This window comes from Stenella coeruleoalba (genome assembly GCF_951394435.1).
Source record: "Stenella coeruleoalba genome assembly, chromosome: 7".
Taxonomy (NCBI): domain Eukaryota; kingdom Metazoa; phylum Chordata; class Mammalia; order Artiodactyla; family Delphinidae; genus Stenella; species Stenella coeruleoalba.
The window spans coordinates 1,785,306-1,811,625 of NC_137153.1; the positions used below are offsets into that span (position 1 = coordinate 1,785,306).

Here is a 26,320-nt window from a genome sequence, read left to right on the forward strand (position 1 = left end):
TAGGGCCTGAAGCCATCCTGCGGTGTTGCGGCCAGCTCAAAAGAAAGCGAGTTGAAGAAAGGAGCTCAGGGGCACTGTAATTCACAAACCTGCAGAGTTATAAATGACAGCTATCGTCCAAAAATAGACTGAAGTAAGGCTGCCAAGAGGACTTGAAAGCGGGGCAGCATTGCAGGAAACCGATTTCAGGAGGTAGACTGGAATTGCATTGAAAGCATAGGAAAAGAGTCAGAACGTCCACAATGATGCACTTGGCCAAAAAGGGCGTATGCGTTTTTTCCTGAATATATTCAGGAAAAAACGCATACGCCCTTTTTGGCCAACCAAGCAAGCTTGCAAAGGAAATCTGCACTACAATGAAGTCTCACTTCCCCCCGGTCAAAAGGGCCATCTGAAAAAAGTGTAAAATCCAGAAAGGCAGGACAGGCCATGGAGAACTGGGAGCCTTGTTATGCTGATGGGCGGGATGTAAATTGCCAACAGACACTTGGGAGAAGTGTATGGTGTTTCCTGAAACATCTAAAAAACAAAGCAACAGAGCCTAGGGCACTGCCACTTATGGTCCTATAGCTTAGGGAAATTAAAATCAAAAAGACACAGCCACCCCAAAGTTTGGGACGCCTCTGTTTACAAGAACCTCGTTTACAGTACAAGTTCAACATCGCAGAAAGTGAAAAATGGATAAAGAAGTTGTGGTATTTACTTACAAAGCAATATCACTCAGCAATGAAATCTGTGTCATCAGGCCCTTAGCAGCACAATGAGTGGATTCAGGTATGATGATTCTAACTGAAGTAAGTCACACAGAAAAAGAAACATCATAAGATATCAGTAATACACGGAATGTAAACTTGGCTACACAGGAACTGAATTACAGAACAGAACAGGGTCTCAAATTTAGAAAACCAACTTATGCTTGCTTAAGGGTAAAGGTGAGTTGGGGTGCTGCATAAAACCAGAGATTGAAATGAGCACAGATAAAGTTCCTTAAGCCAAATATGGAATAGACAAGAGCTACTCCTTGCTCAACGAAATGGACTCAACACCGCATATTAAACGCCTAAGAATGTACCTGACTAGTAAGTATCTTAAAACCTATGGATTGCTATGTTTCCGAAAGAGAATCAAGCATGTGTACAGGGGCATAAACGCAGCAGTGATAGGATTGGAGAGGTTCGGTGAGCAAATGAAGACCCTTTGAAATCATATTGCATGGTACCCATTCCACGGGTTTCAAATACCCAGGTTTAAGGTATTCTTCCTTCAGCTAAAACATGCATGTGGAACCTAGAGTATGATCAACCATGTGATCGGGAGACGTGTTCAAATATGTCTCAGTTTTCCTCCCCTGGTACTCGGGTGCAACATTCCAGACGCTTTACTAACACTCTCCCCACTTGGAGAGTCAGCGCCTTTAACCTCCTGTTTGGCCCAGTTTGCAATTTCTGCAGAAGATGAACAGGAATAGCGAGAACCAATGAGAGGCTAGCTGGAGGTGTCTGGACGGGCAAATTTAACTCTCATTTCCCACCAGGAAGAGGAATTAACCAAAGGCTGAGCGTGCCGTACCGGAACCAGATTAGGGCCTGAAGCCATCCTGCGGTGTTGCGGCCAGGTCACAAGAAAGCGAGTTGAAGAAAGGAGCTCAGCGGCACTGTAATTCACAAACCTGCAGAGCTATAAATGACAGCTATCGTCCAAAAATAGACTGAAGTAAGGCTGCCAAGAGGACTTGAAAGCGGGGCAGAATTGCAGGAAACCGATTTCAGGAGGTAGACTGGAATTGCATTGCAAGCATAGGAAAAGAGGCAGAACGTCCACAATGATGCACTTGGCCAAAAAGGGCGTATGCGTTTTTTCCTGAATATATTCAGGAAAAAACGCATACGCCCTTTTTGGCCAACCAAGCAAGCTTGCAAAGGAAATCTGCACTACAATGAAGTCTCACTTCCCCCCGGTCAAAAGGGCCATCTGAAAAAAGTGTAAAATCCAGAAAGGCAGGACAGGCCATGGAGAACTGGGAGCCTTGTTATGCTGATGGGCGGGATGTAAATTGCCAACAACCACTCGGGAGAAGTGTATGGTGTTTCCTGAAACATCTAAAAAACAAAGCAACAGAACCTAGGGCACTTCCACTTATGGTCCTATAGCTTAGGGAAATTAAAATCAAAAAGACACAGCCACCCCAAAGTTTGGAACGGCTCTGTTTACAAGAACCTCGTTTACAGTACAAGTTCAACATCGCAGAAAGTGAAAAATGGATAAAGAAGTTGTGGTATTTACTTACAAAGCAATATCACTCAGCAATGAAATCTGTGTCATCAGGCCCTTAGCAGCACAATGAAGGGATTCAGGTATGATGATTCTAACTGAAGTAAGTCACACAGAAAAAGAAACATCATAAGATATCAGTAATACACGGAATGTAAACTTGGCTACACAGGAACTGAATTACAGAACAGAACAGGGACTCAAATTTAGAAAACCAACTTATGCTTGCTTAAGGGGAAAGGTGAGTTGGGGTGCTGCATAAAACCAGAGATTGAAATGAGCACAGATAAAGTTCCTTAAGCCAAATATGGAATAGACAAGAGCTACTCCTTGCTCAACGAAATGGACTCAACACCGCATATTAAACGCCTAAGAATGTACCTGACTAGTAAGTATCTTAAAACCTATGGATTGCTATGTTTCCGAAAGAGAATCAAGCATGTGTACAGGGGCATAAACGCAGCAGTGATAGGATTGGAGAGGTTCGGTGAGCAAATGAAGACCCTTTGAAGTCATATTGCATGGTACCCATTACACGGGTCTCAACTCTCCAGGTTTAAGGTATTCTTCCTTCAGCTAAAACATGCATGTGGATCCCAAGTATGATCAACCATGTGAACGGGAGACGTGTTCAAATATGTCTCAGTTTTCCTCCCCTGGTACTCGGGTGCAACATTCCAGACGCTTTACTAACACTCTCCCCACTTGGAGAGTCAGCGCCTTTAACCTCCTGTTTGGCCCAGTTTGCAATTTCTGCGGAAGATGAACAGGAATAGCGAGAACCAATGAGAGGCTAGCTGGAGGTGTCTGGACGGGCAAATTTAACTCTCATTTCCCACCAGGAAGAGGAAATAACCAAAGGCTCAGCGTGCTGTACCGGAACCAGATTAGGGCCTGAAGCCACCCTGCGGTGTTGCGGCCAGCTCAAAAGAAAGCGAGTTGAAGAAAGGAGCTCAGGGGCACTGTAATTCACAAACCTGCAGAGTTATAAATGACAGCTATCGTCCAAAAATAGACTGAAGTAAGGCTGCCAAGAGGACTTGAAAGCGGGGCAGAATTGCAGGAAACCGATTTCAGGAGGTAGACTGGAATTGCATTGAAAGCATAGGAAAAGAGGCAGAACGTCCACAATGATGCACTTGGCCAAAAAGGGCGTATGCGTTTTTTCCTGAATATATTCAGGAAAAAACGCATACGCCCTTTTTGGCCAACCAAGCAAGCTTGCAAAGGAAATCTGCACTACAATGAAGTCTCACTTCCCCCCGGTCAAAAGGGCCATCTGAAAAAAGTGTAAAATCCAGAAAGGCAGGACAGGCCATGGAGAACTGGGAGCCTTGTTATGCTGATGGGTGGGATGTAAATTGCCAACAACCACTCAGGAGAAGTGTATGGTGTTTCCTGAAACATCTAAAAAACAAAGCAACAGAACCTAGGGCACTTCCACTTATGGTCCTATAGCTTAGGGAAATTAAAATCAAAAAGACACAGCCACCCCAAAGTTTGGAACGGCTCTGTTTACAAGAACCTCGTTTACAGTACAAGTTCAACATCGCAGAAAGTGAAAAATGGATAAAGAAGTTGTGGTATTTACTTACAAAGCAATATCACTCAGCAATGAAATCTGTGTCATCAGGCCCGTAGCAGCACAATGAGTGGATTCAGGTATGATGATTCTAACTGAAATAAGTCACACAGAAAAGAAACATCATAAGATATCAGTAATACACAGAATGTAAACTTGGCTACACAGGAACTGAATTACAGAACAGAACAGGGTCTCAAATTTAGAAAACCAACTTATGCTTGCTTAAGGGTAAAGGTGAGTTGGGGTGCTGCATAAAACCAGAGATTGAAATGAGCACAGATAAAGTTCCTTAAGCCAATATGGAATAGACAAGAGCTACTCCTTGCTCAACGAAATGGACTCAACACCCCATATTAAACGCCTAAGAATGTACCTGACTAGTAAGTATCTTAAAACCTATGGATTGCTATGTCTCCAAAAGAGAATCAAGCGTGTGTACAGGGGCATAAACGCAGCAGTGATAGGATTGGAGAGGTTCGGTGAGCAAATGAAGACCCTTTGAAGTCATATTGCATGCTACCCATTACACGGGTCTCAACTCTCCAGGTTTAAGGTATTCTTCCTTCAGCTAAAACATGCATGTGGATCCCAAGTATGATCAACCATGTGAACGGGAGACGTGTTCAAATATGTCTCAGTTTTCCTCCCCTGGTACTCGGGTGCAACATTCCAGACGCTTTACTAACACTCTCCCCACTTGGAGAGTCAGCGCCTTTAACCTCCTGTTTGGCCCAGTTTGCAATTTCTGCGGAAGATGAACAGGAATAGCGAGAACCAATGAGAGGCTAGCTGGAGGTGTCTGGACGGGCAAATTTAACTCTCATTTCCCACCAGGAAGAGGAAATAACCAAAGGCTCAGCGTGCCGTACCGGAACCAGATTAGGGCCTGAAGCCATCCTGCGGTATTGCGGCCAGCTCACAAGAAAGCGAGTTGAAGAAAGGAGCTCAGGGGCACTGTAATTCACAAACCTGCAGAGTTATAAATGACAGCTATCGTCCAAAAATAGACTGAAGTAAGGCTGCCAAGAGGACTTGAAAGCGGGGCAGAATTGCAGGAAACCGATTTCAGGAGGTAGACTGGAATTGCATTGAAAGCATAGGAAAAGAGGCAGAACGTCCACAATGATGCACTTGGCCAAAAAGGGCGTATGCGTTTTTTCCTGAATATATTCAGGAAAAAACGCATACGCCCTTTTTGGCCAACCAAGCAAGCTTGCAAAGAAATCTACACTACAATGAAGTCTCACTTCCCCCCGGTCAAAAGGGCCATCTGAAAAAAGTGTAATATCCAGAAAGGCAGGACAGGCCATGGAGAACTGGGAGCCTTGTTATGCTGATGGGCGGGATGTAAATTGCCAACAGACACTCGGGAGAAGTGTATGGTGTTTCCTGAAACATCTAAAAAACAAAGCAACAGAACCTAGGGCACTTCCACTTATGGTCCTATAGCTTAGGGAAATTAAAATCAAAAAGACACAGCCACCCCAAAGTTTGGAACGGCTCTGTTTACAAGAACCTCGTTTACAGTACAAGTTCAACATCGCAGAAAGTGAAAAATGGATAAAGAAGTTGTGGTATTTACTTACAAAGCAATATCACTCAGCAATGAAATCTGTGTCATCAGGCCCGTAGCAGCACAATGAGTGGATTCAGGTATGATGATTCTAACTGAAATAAGTCACACAGAAAAGAAACATCATAAGATATCAGTAATACACAGAATGTAAACTTGGCTACACAGGAACTGAATTACAGAACAGAACAGGGTCTCAAATTTAGAAAACCAACTTATGCTTGCTTAAGGGTAAAGGTGAGTTGGGGTGCTGCATAAAACCAGAGATTGAAATGAGCACAGATAAAGTTCCTTAAGCCAAATATGGAATAGACAAGAGCTACTCCTTGCTCAACGAAATGGACTCAACACCCCATATTAAACGCCTAAGAATGTACCTGACTAGTAAGTATCTTAAAACCTATGGATTGCTATGTCTCCAAAAGAGAATCAAGCGTGTGTACAGGGGCATAAACGCAGCAGTGATAGGATTGGAGAGGTGCGGTGAGCAAATGAAGACCCTTTGAAGTCATATTGCATGCTACCCATTACACGGGTCTCAACTCTCCAGGTTTAAGGTATTCTTCCTTCAGCTAAAACATGCATGTGGATCCCAAGTATGATCAACCATGTGAACGGGAGACGTGTTCAAATATGTCTCAGTTTTCCTCCCCTGGTACTCGGGTGCAACATTCCAGACGCTTTACTAACACTCTCCCCACTTGGAGAGTCAGCGCCTTTAACCTCCTGTTTGGCCCAGTTTGCAATTTCTGCGGAAGATGAACAGGAATAGCGAGAACCAATGAGAGGCTAGCTGGAGGTGTCTGGACGGGCAAATTTAACTCTCATTTCCCACCAGGAAGAGGAAATAACCAAAGGCTCAGCGAGCTGTACCGGAACCAGATTAGGGCCTGAAGCCACCCTGCGGTGTTGCGGCCAGCTCAAAAGAAAGCGAGTTGAAGAAAGGAGCTCAGGGGCACTGTAATTCACAAACCTGCAGAGTTATAAATGACAGCTATCGTCCAAAAATAGACTGAAGTAAGGCTGCCAAGAGGACTTGAAAGCGGGGCAGAATTGCAGGAAACCGATTTCAGGAGGTAGACTGGAATTGCATTGAAAGCATAGGAAAAGAGGCAGAACGTCCACAATGATGCACTTGGCCAAAAAGGGCGTATGCGTTTTTTCCTGAATATATTCAGGAAAAAACGCATACGCCCTTTTTGGCCAACCAAGCAAGCTTGCAAAGGAAATCTGCACTACAATGAAGTCTCACTTCCCCCCGGTCAAAAGGGCCATCTGAAAAAAGTGTAAAATCCAGAAAGGCAGGACAGGCCATGGAGAACTGGGAGCCTTGTTATGCTGATGGGCGGGATGTAAATTGCCAACAGACACTTGGGAGAAGTGTATGGTGTTTCCTGAAACATCTAAAAAACAAAGCAACAGAGCCTAGGGCACTGCCACTTATGGTCCTATAGCTTAGGGAAATTAAAATCAAAAAGACACAGCCACCCCAAAGTTTGGGACGCCTCTGTTTACAAGAACCTCGTTTACAGTACAAGTTCAACATCGCAGAAAGTGAAAAATGGATAAAGAAGTTGTGGTATTTACTTACAAAGCAATATCACTCAGCAATGAAATCTGTGTCATCAGGCCCTTAGCAGCACAATGAGTGGATTCAGGTATGATGATTCTAACTGAAGTAAGTCACACAGAAAAAGAAACATCATAAGATATCAGTAATACACGGAATGTAAACTTGGCTACACAGGAACTGAATTACAGAACAGAACAGGGTCTCAAATTTAGAAAACCAACTTATGCTTGCTTAAGGGTAAAGGTGAGTTGGGGTGCTGCATAAAACCAGAGATTGAAATGAGCACAGATAAAGTTCCTTAAGCCAAATATGGAATAGACAAGAGCTACTCCTTGCTCAACGAAATGGACTCAACACCGCATATTAAACGCCTAAGAATGTACCTGACTAGTAAGTATCTTAAAACCTATGGATTGCTATGTTTCCGAAAGAGAATCAAGCATGTGTACAGGGGCATAAACGCAGCAGTGATAGGATTGGAGAGGTTCGGTGAGCAAATGAAGACCCTTTGAAATCATATTGCATGGTACCCATTCCACGGGTTTCAAATACCCAGGTTTAAGGTATTCTTCCTTCAGCTAAAACATGCATGTGGAACCTAGAGTATGATCAACCATGTGATCAGGAGACGTGTTCAAATATGTCTCAGTTTTCCTCCCCTGGTACTCGGGTGCAACATTCCAGACGCTTTACTAACACTCTCCCCACTTGGAGAGTCAGCGCCTTTAACCTCCTGTTTGGCCCAGTTTGCAATTTCTGCAGAAGATGAACAGGAATAGTGAGAACCAATGAGAGGCTAGCTGGAGGTGTCTGGACGGGCAAATTTAACTCTCATTTCCCACCAGGAAGAGGAATTAACCAAAGGCTGAGCGTGCCGTACCGGAACCAGATTAGGGCCTGAAGCCATCCTGCGGTGTTGCGGCCAGGTCACAAGAAAGCGAGTTGAAGAAAGGAGCTCAGCGGCACTGTAATTCACAAACCTGCAGAGCTATAAATGACAGCTATCGTCCAAAAATAGACTGAAGTAAGGCTGCCAAGAGGACTTGAAAGCGGGGCAGAATTGCAGGAAACCGATTTCAGGAGGTAGACTGGAATTGCATTGCAAGCATAGGAAAAGAGGCAGAACGTCCACAATGATGCACTTGGCCAAAAAGGGCGTATGCGTTTTTTCCTGAATATATTCAGGAAAAAACGCATACGCCCTTTTTGGCCAACCAAGCAAGCTTGCAAAGGAAATCTGCACTACAATGAAGTCTCACTTCCCCCCGGTCAAAAGGGCCATCTGAAAAAAGTGTAAAATCCAGAAAGGCAGGACAGGCCATGGAGAACTGGGAGCCTTGTTATGCTGATGGGCGGGATGTAAATTGCCAACAACCACTCGGGAGAAGTGTATGGTGTTTCCTGAAACATCTAAAAAACAAAGCAACAGAACCTAGGGCACTTCCACTTATGGTCCTATAGCTTAGGGAAATTAAAATCAAAAAGACACAGCCACCCCAAAGTTTGGAACGGCTCTGTTTACAAGAACCTCGTTTACAGTACAAGTTCAACATCGCAGAAAGTGAAAAATGGATAAAGAAGTTGTGGTATTTACTTACAAAGCAATATCACTCAGCAATGAAATCTGTGTCATCAGGCCCTTAGCAGCACAATGAAGGGATTCAGGTATGATGATTCTAACTGAAGTAAGTCACACAGAAAAAGAAACATCATAAGATATCAGTAATACACGGAATGGAAACTTGGCTACACAGGAACTGAATTACAGAACAGAACAGGGACTCAAATTTAGAAAACCAACTTATGCTTGCTTAAGGGGAAAGGTGAGTTGGGGTGCTGCATAAAACCAGAGATTGAAATGAGCACAGATAAAGTTCCTTAAGCCAAATATGGAATAGGCAAGAGCTACTCCTTGCTCAACGAAATGGACTCAACACCGCATATTAAACGCCTAAGAATGTACCTGACTAGTAAGTATCTTAAAACCTATGGATTGCTATGTTTCCGAAAGAGAATCAAGCATGTGTACAGGGGCATAAACGCAGCAGTGATAGGATTGGAGAGGTTCGGTGAGCAAATGAAGACCCTTTGAAGTCATATTGCATGGTACCCATTACACGGGTCTCAACTCTCCAGGTTTAAGGTATTCTTCCTTCAGCTAAAACATGCATGTGGATCCCAAGTATGATCAACCATGTGAACGGGAGACGTGTTCAAATATGTCTCAGTTTTCCTCCCCTGGTACTCGGGTGCAACATTCCAGACGCTTTACTAACACTCTCCCCACTTGGAGAGTCAGCGCCTTTAACCTCCTGTTTGGCCCAGTTTGCAATTTCTGCGGAAGATGAACAGGAATAGCGAGAACCAATGAGAGGCTAGCTGGAGGTGTCTGGACGGGCAAATTTAACTCTCATTTCCCACCAGGAAGAGGAAATAACCAAAGGCTCAGCGTGCTGTACCGGAACCAGATTAGGGCCTGAAGCCACCCTGCGGTGTTGCGGCCAGCTCAAAAGAAAGCGAGTTGAAGAAAGGAGCTCAGGGGCACTGTAATTCACAAACCTGCAGAGTTATAAATGACAGCTATCGTCCAAAAATAGACTGAAGTAAGGCTGCCAAGAGGACTTGAAAGCGGGGCAGAATTGCAGGAAACCGATTTCAGGAGGTAGACTGGAATTGCATTGAAAGCATAGGAAAAGAGGCAGAACGTCCACAATGATGCACTTGGCCAAAAAGGGCATATGCGTTTTTTCCTGAATATATTCAGGAAAAAACGCATACGCCCTTTTTGGCCAACCAAGCAAGCTTGCAAAGGAAATCTGCACTACAATGAAGTCTCACTTCCCCCCGGTCAAAAGGGCAATCTGAAAAAAGTGTAAAATCCAGAAAGGCAGGACAGGCCATGGAGAACTGGGAGCCTTGTTATGCTGATGGGTGGGATGTAAATTGCCAACAACCACTCGGGAGAAGTGTATGGTGTTTCCTGAAACATCTAAAAAACAAAGCAACAGAACCTAGGGCACTTCCACTTATGGTCCTATAGCTTAGGGAAATTAAAATCAAAAAGACACAGCCACCCCAAAGTTTGGAACAGCTCTGTTTACAAGAACCTCGTTTACAGTACAAGTTCAACATCGCAGAAAGTGAAAAATGGATAAAGAAGTTGTGGTATTTACTTACAAAGCAATATCACTCAGCAATGAAATCTGTGTCATCAGGCCCGTAGCAGCACAATGAGTGGATTCAGGTATGATGATTCTAACTGAAATAAGTCACACAGAAAAGAAACATCATAAGATATCAGTAATACACAGAATGTAAACTTGGCTACACAGGAACTGAATTACAGAACAGAACAGGGTCTCAAATTTAGAAAACCAACTTATGCTTGCTTAAGGGTAAAGGTGAGTTGGGGTGCTGCATAAAACCAGAGATTGAAATGAGCACAGATAAAGTTCCTTAAGCCAATATGGAATAGACAAGAGCTACTCCTTGCTCAACGAAATGGACTCAACACCCCATATTAAACGCCTAAGAATGTACCTGACTAGTAAGTATCTTAAAACCTATGGATTGCTATGTCTCCAAAAGAGAATCAAGCGTGTGTACAGGGGCATAAACGCAGCAGTGATAGGATTGGAGAGGTTCGGTGAGCAAATGAAGACCCTTTGAAGTCATATTGCATGCTACCCATTACACGGGTCTCAACTCTCCAGGTTTAAGGTATTCTTCCTTCAGCTAAAACATGCATGTGGATCCCAAGTATGATCAACCATGTGAACGGGAGACGTGTTCAAATATGTCTCAGTTTTCCTCCCCTGGTACTCGGGTGCAACATTCCAGACGCTTTACTAACACTCTCCCCACTTGGAGAGTCAGCGCCTTTAACCTCCTGTTTGGCCCAGTTTGCATTTCTGCGGAAGATGAACAGGAATAGCGAGAACCAATGAGAGGCTAGCTGGAGGTGTCTGGACGGGCAAATTTAACTCTCATTTCCCACCAGGAAGAGGAAATAACCAAAGGCTCAGCGTGCCGTACCGGAACCAGATTAGGGCCTGAAGCCATCCTGCGGTATTGCGGCCAGCTCACAAGAAAGCGAGTTGAAGAAAGGAGCTCAGGGGCACTGTAATTCACAAACCTGCAGAGTTATAAATGACAGCTATCGTCCAAAAATAGACTGAAGTAAGGCTGCCAAGAGGACTTGAAAGCGGGGCAGAATTGCAGGAAACCGATTTCAGGAGGTAGACTGGAATTGCATTGAAAGCATAGGAAAAGAGTCAGAACGTCCACAATGATGCACTTGGCCAAAAAGGGCGTATGCGTTTTTTCCTGAATATATTCAGGAAAAAACGCATACGCCCTTTTTGGCCAACCAAGCAAGCTTGCAAAGGAAATCTGCACTACAATGAAGTCTCACTTCCCCCCGGTCAAAAGGGCCATCTGAAAAAAGTGTAAAATCCAGAAAGGCAGGACAGGCCATGGAGAACTGGGAGCCTTGTTATGCTGATGGGCGGGATGTAAATTGCCAACAGACACTTGGGAGAAGTGTATGGTGTTTCCTGAAACATCTAAAAAACAAAGCAACAGAGCCTAGGGCACTGCCACTTATGGTCCTATAGCTTAGGGAAATTAAAATCAAAAAGACACAGCCACCCCAAAGTTTGGGACGCCTCTGTTTACAAGAACCTCGTTTACAGTACAAGTTCAACATCGCAGAAAGTGAAAAATGGATAAAGAAGTTGTGGTATTTACTTACAAAGCAATATCACTCAGCAATGAAATCTGTGTCATCAGGCCCTTAGCAGCGCAATGAGTGGATTCAGGTATGATGATTCTAACTGAAGTAAGTCACACAGAAAAAGAAACATCATAAGATATCAGTAATACACGGAATGTAAACTTGGCTACACAGGAACTGAATTACAGAACAGAACAGGGTCTCAAATTTAGAAAACCAACTTATGCTTGCTTAAGGGTAAAGGTGAGTTGGGGTGCTGCATAAAACCAGAGATTGAAATGAGCACAGATAAAGTTCCTTAAGCCAAATATGGAATAGACAAGAGCTACTCCTTGCTCAACGAAATGGACTCAACACCGCATATTAAACGCCTAAGAATGTACCTGACTAGTAAGTATCTTAAAACCTATGGATTGCTATGTTTCCGAAAGAGAATCAAGCATGTGTACAGGGGCATAAACGCAGCAGTGATAGGATTGGAGAGGTTCGGTGAGCAAATGAAGACCCTTTGAAGTCATATTGCATGGTACCCATTACACGGGTCTCAACTCTCCAGGTTTAAGGTATTCTTCCTTCAGCTAAAACATGCATGTGGATCCCAAGTATGATCAACCATGTGAACGGGAGACGTGTTCAAATATGTCTCAGTTTTCCTCCCCTGGTACTCGGGTGCAACATTCCAGACGCTTTACTAACACTCTCCCCACTTGGAGAGTCAGCGCCTTTAACCTCCTGTTTGGCCCAGTTTGCAATTTCTGCGGAAGATGAACAGGAATAGCGAGAACCAATGAGAGGCTAGCTGGAGGTGTCTGGACGGGCAAATTTAACTCTCATTTCCCACCAGGAAGAGGAAATAACCAAAGGCTCAGCGTGCTGTACCGGAACCAGATTAGGGCCTGAAGCCACCCTGCGGTGTTGCGGCCAGCTCAAAAGAAAGCGAGTTGAAGAAAGGAGCTCAGGGGCACTGTAATTCACAAACCTGCAGAGTTATAAATGACAGCTATCGTCCAAAAATAGACTGAAGTAAGGCTGCCAAGAGGACTTGAAAGCGGGGCAGAATTGCAGGAAACCGATTTCAGGAGGTAGACTGGAATTGCATTGAAAGCATAGGAAAAGAGGCAGAACGTCCACAATGATGCACTTGGCCAAAAAGGGCGTATGCGTTTTTTCCTGAATATATTCAGGAAAAAACGCATACGCCCTTTTTGGCCAACCAAGCAAGCTTGCAAAGGAAATCTGCACTACAATGAAGTCTCACTTCCCCCCGGTCAAAAGGGCAATCTGAAAAAAGTGTAAAATCCAGAAAGGCAGGACAGGCCATGGAGAACTGGGAGCCTTGTTATGCTGATGGGTGGGATGTAAATTGCCAACAACCACTCGGGAGAAGTGTATGGTGTTTCCTGAAACATCTAAAAAACAAAGCAACAGAACCTAGGGCACTTCCACTTATGGTCCTATAGCTTAGGGAAATTAAAATCAAAAAGACACAGCCACCCCAAAGTTTGGAACGGCTCTGTTTACAAGAACCTCGTTTACAGTACAAGTTCAACATCGCAGAAAGTGAAAAATGGATAAAGAAGTTGTGGTATTTACTTACAAAGCAATATCACTCAGCAATGAAATCTGTGTCATCAGGCCCGTAGCAGCACAATGAGTGGATTCAGGTATGATGATTCTAACTGAAATAAGTCACACAGAAAAGAAATATCATAAGATATCAGTAATACACAGAATGTAAACTTGGCTACAAAGGAACTGAATTACAGAACAGAACACGGTCTCAAATTTAGAAAACCAACTTATGCTTGCTTAAGGGTAAAGGTGAGTTGGGGTGCTGCATAAAACCAGAGATTGAAATGAGCACAGATAAAGTTCCTTAAGCCAATATGGAATAGACAAGAGCTACTCCTTGCTCAACGAAATGGACTCAACACCCCATATTAAACGCCTAAGAATGTACCTGACTAGTAAGTATCTTAAAACCTATGGATTGCTATGTCTCCGAAAGAGAATCAAGCATGTGTACAGGGGCATAAACGCAGCAGTGATAGGATTGGAGAGGTTCGGTGAGCAAATGAAGACCCTTTGAAATCATATTGCATGGTACCCATTCCACGGGTTTCAAATACCCAGGTTTAAGGTATTCTTCCTTCAGCTAAAACATGCATGTGGAACCTAGAGTATGATCAACCATGTGATCGGGAGACGTGTTCAAATATGTCTCAGTTTTCCTCCCCTGGTACTCGGGTGCAACATTCCAGACGCTTTACTAACACTCTCCCCACTTGGAGAGTCAGCGCCTTTAACCTCCTGTTTGGCCCAGTTTGCAATTTCTGCAGAAGATGAACAGGAATAGCGAGAACCAATGAGAGGCTAGCTGGAGGTGTCTGGACGGGCAAATTTAACTCTCATTTCCCACCAGGAAGAGGAATTAACCAAAGGCTGAGCGTGCCGTACCGGAACCAGATTAGGGCCTGAAGCCATCCTGCGGTGTTGCGGCCAGGTCACAAGAAAGCGAGTTGAAGAAAGGAGCTCAGCGGCACTGTAATTCACAAACCTGCAGAGCTATAAATGACAGCTATCGTCCAAAAATAGACTGAAGTAAGGCTGCCAAGAGGACTTGAAAGCGGGGCAGAATTGCAGGAAACCGATTTCAGGAGGTAGACTGGAATTGCATTGCAAGCATAGGAAAAGAGGCAGAACGTCCACAATGATGCACTTGGCCAAAAAGGGCGTATGCGTTTTTTCCTGAATATATTCAGGAAAAAACGCATACGCCCTTTTTGGCCAACCAAGCAAGCTTGCAAAGGAAATCTGCACTACAATGAAGTCTCACTTCCCCCCGGTCAAAAGGGCCATCTGAAAAAAGTGTAAAATCCAGAAAGGCAGGACAGGCCATGGAGAACTGGGAGCCTTGTTATGCTGATGGGCGGGATGTAAATTGCCAACAGACACTTGGGAGAAGTGTATGGTGTTTCCTGAAACATCTAAAAAACAAAGCAACAGAGCCTAGGGCACTGCCACTTATGGTCCTATAGCTTAGGGAAATTAAAATCAAAAAGACACAGCCACCCCAAAGTTTGGGACGCCTCTGTTTACAAGAACCTCGTTTACAGTACAAGTTCAACATCGCAGAAAGTGAAAAATGGATAAAGAAGTTGTGGTATTTACTTACAAAGCAATATCACTCAGCAATGAAATCTGTGTCATCAGGCCCTTAGCAGCACAATGAGTGGATTCAGGTATGATGATTCTAACTGAAGTAAGTCACACAGAAAAAGAAACATCATAAGATATCAGTAATACACGGAATGTAAACTTGGCTACACAGGAACTGAATTACAGAACAGAACAGGGTCTCAAATTTAGAAAACCAACTTATGCTTGCTTAAGGGTAAAGGTGAGTTGGGGTGCTGCATAAAACCAGAGATTGAAATGAGCACAGATAAAGTTCCTTAAGCCAAATATGGAATAGACAAGAGCTACTCCTTGCTCAACGAAATGGACTCAACACCGCATATTAAACGCCTAAGAATGTACCTGACTAGTAAGTATCTTAAAACCTATGGATTGCTATGTTTCCGAAAGAGAATCAAGCATGTGTACAGGGGCATAAACGCAGCAGTGATAGGATTGGAGAGGTTCGGTGAGCAAATGAAGACCCTTTGAAGTCATATTGCATGGTACCCATTACACGGGTCTCAACTCTCCAGGTTTAAGGTATTCTTCCTTCAGCTAAAACATGCATGTGGATCCCAAGTATGATCAACCATGTGAACGGGAGACGTGTTCAAATATGTCTCAGTTTTCCTCCCCTGGTACTCGGGTGCAACATTCCAGACGCTTTACTAACACTCTCCCCACTTGGAGAGTCAGCGCCTTTAACCTCCTGTTTGGCCCAGTTTGCAATTTCTGCGGAAGATGAACAGGAATAGCGAGAACCAATGAGAGGCTAGCTGGAGGTGTCTGGACGGGCAAATTTAACTCTCATTTCCCACCAGGAAGAGGAAATAACCAAAGGCTCAGCGTGCTGTACCGGAACCAGATTAGGGCCTGAAGCCACCCTGCGGTGTTGCGGCCAGCTCAAAAGAAAGCGAGTTGAAGAAAGGAGCTCAGGGGCACTGTAATTCACAAACCTGCAGAGTTATAAATGACAGCTATCGTCCAAAAATAGACTGAAGTAAGGCTGCCAAGAGGACTTGAAAGCGGGGCAGAATTGCAGGAAACCGATTTCAGGAGGTAGACTGGAATTGCATTGAAAGCATAGGAAAAGAGGCAGAACGTCCACAATGATGCACTTGGCCAAAAAGGGCGTATGCGTTTTTTCCTGAATATATTCAGGAAAAAACGCATACGCCCTTTTTGGCCAACCAAGCAAGCTTGCAAAGGAAATCTGCACTACAATGAAGTCTCACTTCCCCCCGGTCAAAAGGGCAATCTGAAAAAAGTGTAAAATCCAGAAAGGCAGGACAGGCCATGGAGAACTGGGAGCCTTGTTATGCTGATGGGTGGGATGTAAATTGCCAACAACCACTCGGGAGAAGTGTATGGTGTTTCCTGAAACATCTAAAAAACAAAGCAACAGAACCTAGGGCACTTCCACTTATGGTCCTATAGCTTAGGGAAATTAAAATCAAAAAGACACAGCCACCCCAAAGTTTGGAACGGCTCTGTTTACAAGAACCTCGTTTACAGTACAAGTTCAACATCGCAGAAAGTGAAAAATGGATAAAGAAGTTGTGGTATTTACTTACAAAGCAATATCACTCAGCAATGAAATCTGTGTCATCAGGCCCGTAGCAGCACAATGAGTGGATTCAGGTATGATGATTCTAACTGAAATAAGTCACACAGAAAAGAAATATCATAAGATATCAGTAATACACAGAATGTAAACTTGGCTACAAAGGAACTGAATTACAGAACAGAACAGGGTCTCAAATTTAGAAAACCAACTTATGCTTGCTTAAGGGTAAAGGTGAGTTGGGGTGCTGCATAAAACCAGAGATTGAAATGAGCACAGATAAAGTTCCTTAAGCCAATATGGAATAGACAAGAGCTACTCCTTGCTCAACGAAATGGACTCAACACCCCATATTAAACGCCTAAGAATGTACCTGACTAGTAAGTATCTTAAAACCTATGGATTGCTATGTCTCCGAAAGAGAATCAAGCATGTGTACAGGGGCATAAACGCAGCAGTGATAGGATTGGAGAGGTTCGGTGAGCAAATGAAGACCCTTTGAAATCATATTGCATGGTACCCATTCCACGGGTTTCAAATACCCAGGTTTAAGGTATTCTTCCTTCAGCTAAAACATGCATGTGGAACCTAGAGTATGATCAACCATGTGATCGGGAGACGTGTTCAAATATGTCTCAGTTTTCCTCCCCTGGTACTCGGGTGCAACATTCCAGACGCTTTACTAACACTCTCCCCACTTGGAGAGTCAGCGCCTTTAACCTCCTGTTTGGCCCAGTTTGCAATTTCTGCAGAAGATGAACAGGAATAGCGAGAACCAATGAGAGGCTAGCTGGAGGTGTCTGGACGGGCAAATTTAACTCTCATTTCCCACCAGGAAGAGGAATTAACCAAAGGCTGAGCGTGCCGTACCGGAACCAGATTAGGGCCTGAAGCCATCCTGCGGTGTTGCGGCCAGGTCACAAGAAAGCGAGTTGAAGAAAGGAGCTCAGCGGCACTGTAATTCACAAACCTGCAGAGCTATAAATGACAGCTATCGTCCAAAAATAGACTGAAGTAAGGCTGCCAAGAGGACTTGAAAGCGGGGCAGAATTGCAGGAAACCGATTTCAGGAGGTAGACTGGAATTGCATTGCAAGCATAGGAAAAGAGGCAGAACGTCCACAATGATGCACTTGGCCAAAAAGGGCGTATGCGTTTTTTCCTGAATATATTCAGGAAAAAACGCATACGCCCTTTTTGGCCAACCAAGCAAGCTTGCAAAGGAAATCTGCACTACAATGAAGTCTCACTTCCCCCCGGTCAAAAGGGCCATCTGAAAAAAGTGTAAAATCCAGAAAGGCAGGACAGGCCATGGAGAACTGGGAGCCTTGTTATGCTGATGGGCGGGATGTAAATTGCCAACAACCACTCGGGAGAAGTGTATGGTGTTTCCTGAAACATCTAAAAAACAAAGCAACAGAACCTAGGGCACTTCCACTTATGGTCCTATAGCTTAGGGAAATTAAAATCAAAAAGACACAGCCACCCCAAAGTTTGGAACGGCTCTGTTTACAAGAACCTCGTTTACAGTACAAGTTCAACATCGCAGAAAGTGAAAAATGGATAAAGAAGTTGTGGTATTTACTTACAAAGCAATATCACTCAGCAATGAAATCTGTGTCATCAGGCCCTTAGCAGCACAATGAAGGGATTCAGGTATGATGATTCTAACTGAAGTAAGTCACACAGAAAAAGAAACATCATAAGATATCAGTAATACACGGAATGTAAACTTGGCTACACAGGAACTGAATTACAGAACAGAACAGGGACTCAAATTTAGAAAACCAACTTATGCTTGCTTAAGGGGAAAGGTGAGTTGGGGTGCTGCATAAAACCAGAGATTGAAATGAGCACAGATAAAGTTCCTTAAGCCAAATATGGAATAGACAAGAGCTACTCCTTGCTCAACGAAATGGACTCAACACCGCATATTAAACGCCTAAGAATGTACCTGACTAGTAAGTATCTTAAAACCTATGGTTTGCTATGTTTCCGAAAGAGAATCAAGCATGTGTACAGGGGCATAAACGCAGCAGTGATAGGATTGGAGAGGTTCGGTGAGCAAATGAAGACCCTTTGAAGTCATATTGCATGGTACCCATTACACGGGTCTCAACTCTCCAGGTTTAAGGTATTCTTCCTTCAGCTAAAACATGCATGTGGATCCCAAGTATGATCAACCATGTGAATGGGAGACGTGTTCAAATATGTCTCAGTTTTCCTCCCCTGGTACTCGGGTGCAACATTCCAGACGCTTTACTAACACTCTCCCCACTTGGAGAGTCAGCGCCTTTAACCTCCTGTTTGGCCCAGTTTGCAATTTCTGCGGAAGATGAACAGGAATAGCGAGAACCAATGAGAGGCTAGCTGGAGGTGTCTGGACGGGCAAATTTAACTCTCATTTCCCACCAGGAAGAGGAAATAACCAAAGGCTCAGCGTGCTGTACCGGAACCAGATTAGGGCCTGAAGCCACCCTGCGGTGTTGCGGCCAGCTCAAAAGAAAGCGAGTTGAAGAAAGGAGCTCAGGGGCACTGTAATTCACAAACCTGCAGAGTTATAAATGACAGCTATCGTCCAAAAATAGACTGAAGTAAGGCTGCCAAGAGGACTTGAAAGCGGGGCAGAATTGCAGGAAACCGATTTCAGGAGGTAGACTGGAATTGCATTGAAAGCATAGGAAAAGAGGCAGAACGTCCACAATGATGCACTTGGCCAAAAAGGGCGTATGCGTTTTTTCCTGAATATATTCAGGAAAAAACGCATACGCCCTTTTTGGCCAACCAAGCAAGCTTGCAAAGGAAATCTGCACTACAATGAAGTCTCACTTCCCCCAGGTCAAAAGGGCAATCTGAAAAAAGTGTAAAATCCAGAAAGGCAGGACAGGCCATGGAGAACTGGGAGCCTTGTTATGCTGATGGGTGGGATGTAAATTGCCAACAACCACTCGGGAGAAGTGTATGGTGTTTCCTGAAACATCTAAAAAACAAAGCAACAGAACCTAGGGCACTTCCACTTATGGTCCTATAGCTTAGGGAAATTAAAATCAAAAAGACACAGCCACCCCAAAGTTTGGAACGGCTCTGTTTACAAGAACCTCGTTTACAGTACAAGTTCAACATCGCAGAAAGTGAAAAATGGATAAAGAAGTTGTGGTATTTACTTACAAAGCAATATCACTCAGCAATGAAATCTGTGTCATCAGGCCCGTAGCAGCACAATGAGTGGATTCAGGTATGATGATTCTAACTGAAATAAGTCACACAGAAAAGAAACATCATAAGATATCAGTAATACACAGAATGTAAACTTGGCTACACAGGAACTGAATTACAGAACAGAACAGGGTCTCAAATTTAGAAAACCAACTTATGCTTGCTTAAGGGTAAAGGTGAGTTGGGGTGCTGCATAAAACCAGAGATTGAAATGAGCACAGATAAAGTTCCTTAAGCCAATATGGAATAGACAAGAGCTACTCCTTGCTCAACGAAATGGACTCAACACCCCATATTAAACGCCTAAGAATGTACCTGACTAGTAAGTATCTTAAAACCTATGGATTGCTATGTCTCCAAAAGAGAATCAAGCGTGTGTACAGGGGCATAAACGCAGCAGTGATAGGATTGGAGAGGTTCGGTGAGCAAATGAAGACCCTTTGAAGTCATATTGCATGGTACCCATTACACGGGTCTCAACTCTCCAGGTTTAAGGTATTCTTCCTTCAGCTAAAACATGCATGTGGATCCCAAGTATGATCAACCATGTGAACGGGAGACGTGTTCAAATATGTCTCAGTTTTCCTCCCCTGGTACTCGGGTGCAACATTCCAGACGCTTTACTAACACTCTCCCCACTTGGAGAGTCAGCGCCTTTAACCTCCTGTTTGGCCCAGTTTGCAATTTCTGCGGAAGATGAACAGGAATAGCGAGAACCAATGAGAGGCTAGCTGGAGGTGTCTGGACGGGCAAATTTAACTCTCATTTCCCACCAGGAAGAGGAAATAACCAAAGGCTCAGCGTGCTGTACCGGAACCAGATTAGGGCCTGAAGCCACCCTGCGGTGTTGCGGCCAGCTCAAAAGAAAGCGAGTTGAAGAAAGGAGCTCAGGGGCACTGTAATTCACAAACCTGCAGAGTTATAAATGACAGCTATCGTCCAAAAATAGACTGAAGTAAGGCTGCCAAGAGGACTTGAAAGCGGGGCAGAATTGCAGGAAACCGATTTCAGGAGGTAGACTGGAATTGCATTGAAAGCATAGGAAAAGAGGCAGAACGTCCACAATGATGCACTTGGCCAAAAAGGGCGTATGCGTTTTTTCCTGAATATATTCAGGAAAAAACGCATACGCCCTTTTTGGCCAACCAAGCAAGCTTGCAAAGGAAATCTGCACTACAATGAAGTCTCACTTCCCCCAGGTCAAAAGGGCAATCTGAAAAAAGTGTAAAATCCAGAAAGGCAGGACAGGCCATGGAGAACTGGGAGCCTTGTTATGCTGATGGGTGGGATGTAAATTGCCAACAACCACTCGGGAGAAGTGTATGGTGTTTCCTGAAACATCTAAAAAACAAAGCAACAGAACCTAGGGCACTTCCACTTATGGTCCTATAGCTTAGGGAAATTAAAATCAAAAAGACACAGCCACCCCAAAGTTTGGAACGGCTCTGTTTACAAGAACCTCGTTTACAGTACAAGTTCAACATCGCAGAAAGTGAAAAATGGATAAAGAAGTTGTGGTATTTACTTACAAAGCAATATCACTCAGCAATGAAATCTGTGTCATCAGGCCCGTAGCAGCACAATGAGTGGATTCAGGTATGATGATTCTAACTGAAATAAGTCACACAGAAAAGAAATATCATAAGATATCAGTAATACACAGAATGTAAACTTGGCTACAAAGGAACTGAATTACAGAACAGAACAGGGTCTCAAATTTAGAAAACCAACTTATGCTTGCTTAAGGGTAAAGGTGAGTTGGGGTGCTGCATAAAACCAGAGATTGAAATGAGCACAGATAAAGTTCCTTAAGCCAATATGGAATAGACAAGAGCTACTCCTTGCTCAACGAAATGGACTCAACACCCCATATTAAACGCCTAAGAATGTACCTGACTAGTAAGTATCTTAAAACCTATGGATTGCTATGTCTCCGAAAGAGAATCAAGCATGTGTACAGGGGCATAAACGCAGCAGTGATAGGATTGGAGAGGTTCGGTGAGCAAATGAAGACCCTTTGAAATCATATTGCATGGTACCCATTCCACGGGTTTCAAATACCCAGGTTTAAGGTATTCTTCCTTCAGCTAAAACATGCATGTGGAACCTAGAGTATGATCAACCATGTGATCGGGAGACGTGTTCAAATATGTCTCAGTTTTCCTCCCCTGGTACTCGGGTGCAACATTCCAGACGCTTTACTAACACTCTCCCCACTTGGAGAGTCAGCGCCTTTAACCTCCTGTTTGGCCCAGTTTGCAATTTCTGCAGAAGATGAACAGGAATAGCGAGAACCAATGAGAGGCTAGCTGGAGGTGTCTGGACGGGCAAATTTAACTCTCATTTCCCACCAGGAAGAGGAATTAACCAAAGGCTGAGCGTGCCGTACCGGAACCAGATTAGGGCCTGAAGCCATCCTGCGGTGTTGCGGCCAGGTCACAAGAAAGCGAGTTGAAGAAAGGAGCTCAGCGGCACTGTAATTCACAAACCTGCAGAGCTATAAATGACAGCTATCGTCCAAAAATAGACTGAAGTAAGGCTGCCAAGAGGACTTGAAAGCGGGGCAGAATTGCAGGAAACCGATTTCAGGAGGTAGACTGGAATTGCATTGCAAGCATAGGAAAAGAGGCAGAACGTCCACAATGATGCACTTGGCCAAAAAGGGCGTATGCGTTTTTTCCTGAATATATTCAGGAAAAAACGCATACGCCCTTTTTGGCCAACCAAGCAAGCTTGCAAAGGAAATCTGCACTACAATGAAGTCTCACTTCCCCCCGGTCAAAAGGGCCATCTGAAAAAAGTGTAAAATCCAGAAAGGCAGGACAGGCCATGGAGAACTGGGAGCCTTGTTATGCTGATGGGCGGGATGTAAATTGCCAACAACCACTCGGGAGAAGTGTATGGTGTTTCCTGAAACATCTAAAAAACAAAGCAACAGAACCTAGGGCACTTCCACTTATGGTCCTATAGCTTAGGGAAATTAAAATCAAAAAGACACAGCCACCCCAAAGTTTGGAACGGCTCTGTTTACAAGAACCTCGTTTACAGTACAAGTTCAACATCGCAGAAAGTGAAAAATGGATAAAGAAGTTGTGGTATTTACTTACAAAGCAATATCACTCAGCAATGAAATCTGTGTCATCAGGCCCTTAGCAGCACAATGAAGGGATTCAGGTATGATGATTCTAACTGAAGTAAGTCACACAGAAAAAGAAACATCATAAGATATCAGTAATACACGGAATGTAAACTTGGCTACACAGGAACTGAATTACAGAACAGAACAGGGACTCAAATTTAGAAAACCAACTTATGCTTGCTTAAGGGGAAAGGTGAGTTGGGGTGCTGCATAAAACCAGAGATTGAAATGAGCACAGATAAAGTTCCTTAAGCCAAATATGGAATAGACAAGAGCTACTCCTTGCTCAACGAAATGGACTCAACACCGCATATTAAACGCCTAAGAATGTACCTGACTAGTAAGTATCTTAAAACCTATGGTTTGCTATGTTTCCGAAAGAGAATCAAGCATGTGTACAGGGGCATAAACGCAGCAGTGATAGGATTGGAGAGGTTCGGTGAGCAAATGAAGACCCTTTGAAGTCATATTGCATGGTACCCATTACACGGGTCTCAACTCTCCAGGTTTAAGGTATTCTTCCTTCAGCTAAAACATGCATGTGGATCCCAAGTATGATCAACCATGTGAATGGGAGACGTGTTCAAATATGTCTCAGTTTTCCTCCCCTGGTACTCGGGTGCAACATTCCAGACGCTTTACTAACACTCTCCCCACTTGGAGAGTCAGCGCCTTTAACCTCCTGTTTGGCCCAGTTTGCAATTTCTGCGGAAGATGAACAGGAATAGCGAGAACCAATGAGAGGCTAGCTGGAGGTGTCTGGACGGGCAAATTTAACTCTCATTTCCCACCAGGAAGAGGAAATAACCAAAGGCTCAGCGTGCTGTACCGGAACCAGATTAGGGCCTGAAGCCACCCTGCGGTGTTGCGGCCAGCTCAAAAGAAAGCGAGTTGAAGAAAGGAGCTCAGGGGCACTGTAATTCACAAACCTGCAGAGTTATAAATGACAGCTATCGTCCAAAAATAGACTGAAGTAAGGCTGCCAAGAGGACTTGAAAGCGGGGCAGAATTGCAGGAAACCGATTTCAGGAGGTAGACTGGAATTGCATTGAAAGCATAGGAAAAGAGGCAGAACGTCCACAATGATGCACTTGGCCAAAAAGGGCGTATGCGTTTTTTCCTGAATATATTCAGGAAAAAACGCATACGCCCTTTTTGGCCAACCAAGCAAGCTTGCAAAGGAAATCTGCACTACAATGAAGTCTCACTTCCCCCAGGTCAAAAGGGCAATCTGAAAAAAGTGTAAAATCCAGAAAGGCAGGACAGGCCATGGAGAACTGGGAGCCTTGTTATGCTGATGGGTGGGATGTAAATTGCCAACAACCACTCGGGAGAAGTGTATGGTGTTTCCTGAAACATCTAAAAAACAAAGCAACAGAACCTAGGGCACTTCCACTTATGGTCCTATAGCTTAGGGAAATTAAAATCAAAAAGACACAGCCACCCCAAAGTTTGGAACGGCTCTGTTTACAAGAACCTCGTTTACAGTACAAGTTCAACATCGCAGAAAGTGAAAAATGGATAAAGAAGTTGTGGTATTTACTTACAAAGCAATATCACTCAGCAATGAAATCTGTGTCATCAGGCCCGTAGCAGCACAATGAGTGGATTCAGGTATGATGATTCTAACTGAAATAAGTCACACAGAAAAGAAACATCATAAGATATCAGTAATACACAGAATGTAAACTTGGCTACACAGGAACTGAATTACAGAACAGAACAGGGTCTCAAATTTAGAAAACCAACTTATGCTTGCTTAAGGGTAAAGGTGAGTTGGGGTGCTGCATAAAACCAGAGATTGAAATGAGCACAGATAAAGTTCCTTAAGCCAATATGGAATAGACAAGAGCTACTCCTTGCTCAACGAAATGGACTCAACACCCCATATTAAACGCCTAAGAATGTACCTGACTAGTAAGTATCTTAAAACCTATGGATTGCTATGTCTCCAAAAGAGAATCAAGCGTGTGTACAGGGGCATAAACGCAGCAGTGATAGGATTGGAGAGGTTCGGTGAGCAAATGAAGACCCTTTGAAGTCATATTGCATGGTACCCATTACACGGGTCTCAACTCTCCAGGTTTAAGGTATTCTTCCTTCAGCTAAAACATGCATGTGGATCCCAAGTATGATCAACCATGTGAACGGGAGACGTGTTCAAATATGTCTCAGTTTTCCTCCCCTGGTACTCGGGTGCAACATTCCAGACGCTTTACTAACACTCTCCCCACTTGGAGAGTCAGCGCCTTTAACCTCCTGTTTGGCCCAGTTTGCAATTTCTGCGGAAGATGAACAGGAATAGCGAGAACCAATGAGAGGCTAGCTGGAGGTGTCTGGACGGGCAAATTTAACTCTCATTTCCCACCAGGAAGAGGAAATAACCAAAGGCTCAGCGTGCTGTACCGGAACCAGATTAGGGCCTGAAGCCACCCTGCGGTGTTGCGGCCAGCTCAAAAGAAAGCGAGTTGAAGAAAGGAGCTCAGGGGCACTGTAATTCACAAACCTGCAGAGTTATAAATGACAGCTATCGTCCAAAAATAGACTGAAGTAAGGCTGCCAAGAGGACTTGAAAGCGGGGCAGAATTGCAGGAAACCGATTTCAGGAGGTAGACTGGAATTGCATTGAAAGCATAGGAAAAGAGGCAGAACGTCCACAATGATGCACTTGGCCAAAAAGGGCGTATGCGTTTTTTCCTGAATATATTCAGGAAAAAACGCATACGCCCTTTTTGGCCAACCAAGCAAGCTTGCAAAGGAAATCTGCACTACAATGAAGTCTCACTTCCCCCAGGTCAAAAGGGCAATCTGAAAAAAGTGTAAAATCCAGAAAGGCAGGACAGGCCATGGAGAACTGGGAGCCTTGTTATGCTGATGGGTGGGATGTAAATTGCCAACAACCACTCGGGAGAAGTGTATGGTGTTTCCTGAAACATCTAAAAAACAAAGCAACAGAACCTAGGGCACTTCCACTTATGGTCCTATAGCTTAGGGAAATTAAAATCAAAAAGACACAGCCACCCCAAAGTTTGGAACGGCTCTGTTTACAAGAACCTCGTTTACAGTACAAGTTCAACATCGCAGAAAGTGAAAAATGGATAAAGAAGTTGTGGTATTTACTTACAAAGCAATATCACTCAGCAATGAAATCTGTGTCATCAGGCCCGTAGCAGCACAATGAGTGGATTCAGGTATGATGATTCTAACTGAAATAAGTCACACAGAAAAGAAACATCATAAGATATCAGTAATACACAGAATGTAAACTTGGCTACACAGGAACTGAATTACAGAACAGAACAGGGTCTCAAATTTAGAAAACCAACTTATGCTTGCTTAAGGGTAAAGGTGAGTTGGGGTGCTGCATAAAACCAGAGATTGAAATGAGCACAGATAAAGTTCCTTAAGCCAATATGGAATAGACAAGAGCTACTCCTTGCTCAACGAAATGGACTCAACACCCCATATTAAACGCCTAAGAATGT

General features: G+C 43.9%; 1 long non-coding RNA gene across 2 annotated transcripts in view; it reads right to left on the minus strand.

Annotated features, from left to right (window-relative positions):
* The window catches only part of LOC307189637, a 2,307,304-nt gene that overhangs the window by 53,863 nt on the left and 2,227,121 nt on the right, over positions 1-26,320 (minus strand). Inside the window, exon 11 of one of the 2 annotated variants that reach the window (XR_013829231.1) lies at positions 11,762-11,833. The exons of the other annotated variant lie outside the window; for it this stretch is intronic. This is a non-coding gene — a long non-coding RNA (uncharacterized lncRNA). Of the gene's footprint in view, positions 1-11,761; positions 11,834-26,320 lie in introns of those variants that run through there. 2 annotated transcript variants of the gene reach the window in all.